General features: G+C 41.1%; 1 pseudogene; it reads left to right on the top strand.

Moving 5' to 3' along the window:
- Positions 1 to 303: 303 nt before the first annotated feature.
- On the top strand, positions 304 to 4673 carry LOC117079929 (annotated as a pseudogene).
- Positions 4674 to 5174: the final 501 nt, after the last annotated feature.

Genomic DNA, 5174 nt, shown 5'->3' with positions numbered 1-5174 from the left:
TGCAGTTTAAAATGATGCCTAGATGTAAGCAGCTAATGTGGGTTTTCTCAGCTTCCTTTTAAAAATACCCATCGAGTCACCATAAAGGAGGAAAACTGACAACATCACTTAAAGTTAAGACTTAGGGGAACGACAGATGAGAAGTCAAAATTTGTGATTCTGTTTCTGACCCCTTGAGAAGGGAGGCCTTCTCTTCAGCTGTGGGTTTGATGCTTAAACAAGATAGTGAATGTGAAAGCAACTAGTAAACTACAAGATAAAGAGATGAAGACCTGAAGGTAGTCTTTCCTGTCCAAAGTTGGAAACAGTACTACTACCATTTCTTGGGAGGAGCTTGAAGAAGTAAAAGAAGTGTTTAGTGGAATAGATATTCACAATAGTGGGTATGTCTGTGACTGTGAACTCCAAGACCTGTTTAATGAAGCAAGCCTTCCTATGCCTGGCTACAAGGTATATGAGAAAATTCTAGCAGTTGCTGACAACAACCAACATGGAAAAATCAGTTTGAAGAATTTGTGTCACTGATGCAAGAATTAAAAAGGAAAGATATTAGCAAAACATCCTGAAAAATAATGAACATGAGGCAAATGATTACTGCTGTGAGAGGAACTTCATCTATTTCCAGTAAGGGCGCACAACATTCATATTCAGGGAGAAAAAAGGAGCTTTTTTTTTTTTTTTTTTTTTTTTTTTGAGACGGAGTCTCGCTCTGTCGCCCAGGCTGGAGTGCAGTGGCCGGATCTCAGCTCACTGCAAGCTCCGCCTCCTGGGTTTACGCCATTCTCCTGCCTCAGCCTCCCAAGTAGCTGGGACTACAGGCGCCCGCCAACTCGCCCGGCTAGTTTTTTTTTTTGTATATTTTAGTAGAGACGGGGTTTCGCCGTGTTAGCCAGGATGGTCTCGATCTCCTGACCTCGCGATCCACCCGTCTCGGCCTCCCAAAGTGCTGGGATTACAGGCTTGAGCCACTGCGCCCGGCCAAAAAGGAGCTTTTGTTAACTGGATAAACAAAGCCCTGGAGAATGAACCTGACTGTAGTCTTGTAAATGAAGCATCTTATACCTATGAACTTCAATGATGACAGTATCTTCAAGTTACTTGCAGATCTCATCCTTCTTTGCAAAATGATCAATTTATTTGAACCAGATACAACTGATGAAACAGCCATTAATAAAAAGCTCACCACTTTCACTCTTTCTGAAAATTTAAACCTAGTTGATATGATTTAGCTCTGTGTCCCCACCCAAATCTCACCATCAATTATAGTTCCCATGATCCCCAAGTGTCATAGGAGAGACCTGGTAGGAGGTAATTTAATCATGAGGGCAGTTACCCTCATGTTGTTCTCATGATAGTGAGTTCTCAGGGGATCTGATGGTTTTATAAGGGGCTTTTCCCCCTTTTGATCTGCAGTTCTCCTTCCTGCCATCATGTGAAGAAGGATGTGTTTGCTTCTCCATCCACCATTCACCATGATTATAAGTTTCCTGAGGCTTCCCCAGCCCTGTGGAATGGCAAGTCAATTAAAGCTCTTTCCTTTATAAATTCCCCAGTCTTGGGCATTTCCTTAAGGCCATCTGAGAATAGACTAATACAATAAATTGGTACTCGGTAGTGGGACACTGCTGTAAAATTACCTGAAAATGTGGAAGTGACTTTGGAACTTGGTAATAGGCAGAGGTTGGAACAGTTTGGAGGGCTCAGAAGACAGGAAGATGTGGGAAAGTTTGGAACTTCCTAGAGACTTGTTAAATGGCTTTGATCAAAATGCTGATAGTGATATGGACAATGAAGTCCAGGCTGAGATGTTCTCAGATGGAGATAAGGGACTTGTTAGGAACTGGAATAAAGGTGACTCTCAGTATGTTTTAGTAAAGAGATTGGCTTTTTTTTTTTTTTTTTTTTTTTGCCTCTTTCTTTGCCCAAAGATCTCAAAGATCTGTGGAATTCTGAACTTGAGAAAGATGATTTTGGGTATCTGGCAGAAGAAATTTCTAAGCAACAAAGTATCCAAGAGGTGACTTGGATGCTGTTGAAAGCATTCAGTTTTATGTACTCACAAAGGTATGGTTTGGAATTGAACTTATGTTTAAAAGGGAAGCAAAGTTAGGAAAATTTGCAGCCTGACAATGTGATAGAAGAGAAAAACCTATTTTCTGAGGAGAAATTCAAGCAGTCTGCAGAAATTTGTATAAGTATTGAGGAGCCAAATGTTAATCACCAAGACAATGGGGAAAATGTCTCCAGGGCATGTCAGATATCATCCCAGTAGTCCATCTCATCACAGGCCCAGAGCCTTAGAAAGGAAAAATGGTTTCATGGGCCAGGACCAGGTCCTTGCTGCTTTGTGCAGTCTCAGGACTTGGTGCCCTGCGTCCCAGACATGGTTTAAAAAGGCCATGGTAGAGCTCAGGTCGTGGCTTCAAAGGGTGCAAACTCCAAGCCTTGGTGGCTAACACATGGTGTTGGGCCTGAGGGTGCACAGAAGTCGAGAATTGAGGTTTGGGAACCTCTACCTAGATTTCAGAGGATGTGTGGAAATATCCGGATGTGTAGGCAGAAGTTGGCTGCAGTGGTGGAGCCTTCATGGAGAACCTCTGCTAGGCCAGTGAGAAAGGGAAATGTGGGACTGAAGCCCCTACACAGAGTCCCCACTGGGGCACTGCTTAGCAGAGCTGTGAGAAGAAGACCACTGTCTTACAGACCTCAGAATGATAGATCCACCGGCAGCTTGCACTGTGAGCCTGGAAAAGCCATAGAGACTCAACGCAAGCAGTCAGGAGGGGGGCTGTGCCCTGCAAAGTCACAGGGGCAGAGCTGCCCAAGGCTGTGGGATCCCATCTTTTGCATCAGTGTGCCCTGGATGTGAGACATGGAGTCAAAGGAGATGATTTTGGAGCTTTAACATTTGGCTTCCCTACTGGATTTTAAACTTGTATGAGGCCTATAGCCCCTTTGTTTTGGCCAATTTTTCCCATTTGAAACAGGTGTAATATGCCTGTACCCCCACTGTATCTAGGAAGTAACTAACTTGCTTTTGATTTTACAGGCTCATAAACGGAAGGGGTTTGCCTTGTCTCAGATGAGATTTTGGACTTGGGGGACTGTTGGAAGGGCATGATTGTGTTTTGAAATGTGAGGACATACAATTTGGGAGGGGCCGGGGTAGAATAATATGGTTTGGCTCTGTGTCCCCACCTAATCTCACCTTGAATTGTAGTTCGCATAATCTCCCCCTGCTGTGGGAGACATCTGGTGGGAGGTAATTTAACCATGGGAGCAGTTACCCTCATGCTGTTCTTATGATAGTCAGTTAGTTCAAATGAGATCTGATGGTTTTATAAGGGTCTTTCCCCGCTTTTGCTTGGCACTTCTCCTTCCTGCTGCCATGTGAAGAAGGATGTGTTTGCTTCCTCTTCCACCATGATTGTAAGTTTCCTGAGACTTCCTCAGCCCTGTGGAACTGTAGTCAATTAAACCTCTTTATAAATTACCCAGTCTTGGGCAGTTCTTTATAGCAGTGTGAGAATGGACTAATACACTGGACATGAATTCTGTCTCAATCATTGGTTATACAGTGGTGAACATCAGTGCAAAGAATCGCAAAGAAGGAAGACCTCGTCTAGTCTTAGGACTTCTCTGGCAGATCATCTAAGTTGGTCTTTTTGATGATATTGAGATTTCTAGGAATGAAGCTCTGATTGCATTGCTAAATGAAGGTGAGGAACTAGAGGTTCTGATGTAGCTTTCTCCTAAGGACTTACTACTGTAATGGGTGAACTATCATCTGGCTGAGGCAGGATGGTGTACCATCAACAACTTCAGCCAAGGCAATAAAGATTCAAGAGCCTATTTTCATCTGCTTAAACAAATGGACCCTAAAGGTTACTGGGAATATGGAATTTCCAGTCCATCTTCAAGATTTCATAAGAAAAATGATCTGAAGTGTGCTGGACATATGCTTCAAGAAGTAGATCAACTTGGCTGCAAACAGTTTGTTACTCCTGCAGACATGGTTTCAGGCAATCCTAAACTTAATTTAGCTTTCATAGTTAATCTGTTTAATACCTATTCATGCCTACACAAGTTGGATAATAATGACATGAATATAAACTTATTGGAGGCAGAGAGCAAAGAGGAGGGGACATTTCAGAACTGGTGAATTCCTTGGGAATGAGTGCATACATTAATCATTTGTACAGTTACCTTGCAGATGCTTTAGCGATCTTTCAGCTCTATGATATGATCTGAGTCTCATTCAACTGGAGCCACGTCAACAAACCCCCTTATCCTGCCCTTGGAGAGAACATAAACATTCATAACTAACCATGCAGTGGAACTTGGGAAGAATAAGGCCAAATTCTCCTTCGTTGGCATTGCTGGGCAGGACCTAAATGAAGGGAATTCAACATTTATTCTGGCATTGGTTATGGCAGCTGATGAGAAGGTACACGTTGAATATGTCATCAGATCTTGGAAAGGGTGAAAGTGTACTTTTAAAAGTGCAAATAAAAATACTTTTATTTCCAGCTTCAACATATGCCACTTCAGTTGCTTGTGAGATCAGTGCCCAGATATATGCACTACGTGTTGACCTTGTGGAAGTGAAACCAAAAATGGTTATGTCAGTGTTTTCTTGTTTAATGGGAAAAGGACTGAACAGAATAAAATAATGAATCATTTAATATTTTTTTCTGCCACATTAAATACATCGAATGCCCCACAGTTTAAAGAATTTTGAAATGCAGTGGGTATAAAACTAGGGATTATTTGTGTGCCAAAAATAGTTATATATTCATTAATGAATTCAATATTCTGTTCATACTAGTTAGAACTTGTCAACCTTTTTGGATAACAGTTAATTCACCAATTGATACTGATAATAGAATATGTTCATTTTCAAGCTCATACTTCATGATTAAATTATTTCTGTTTCTTGAAAATCTTATTAAAACAAGACAAATTCATTCTATTTCATGGTTCAAAAAGATGAATACAAAAAAGCTTTTACAGGTTCTGCTGCAAAATGTGTTTTGATTTTTTTGTTTTACATAATTTTGATCATAAATGCATTTGAACTCATAATTTAGTTTAATCCTTTTATTTTCTTCCTCCAACCATGTAAAGTGGTCTAAAAACACTGTTCTGTACGTTTTTATATTGTCTAAAGCCTT

The sequence above is a fragment of the Trachypithecus francoisi genome, unplaced genomic scaffold, assembly GCF_009764315.1.
Source record: "Trachypithecus francoisi isolate TF-2019V2 unplaced genomic scaffold, Tfra_2.0 Lachesis_group8, whole genome shotgun sequence".
Classification (NCBI taxonomy): Eukaryota; Metazoa; Chordata; class Mammalia; order Primates; family Cercopithecidae; genus Trachypithecus; species Trachypithecus francoisi.
This window is presented reverse-complemented; position numbering and strand designations above follow the sequence as displayed.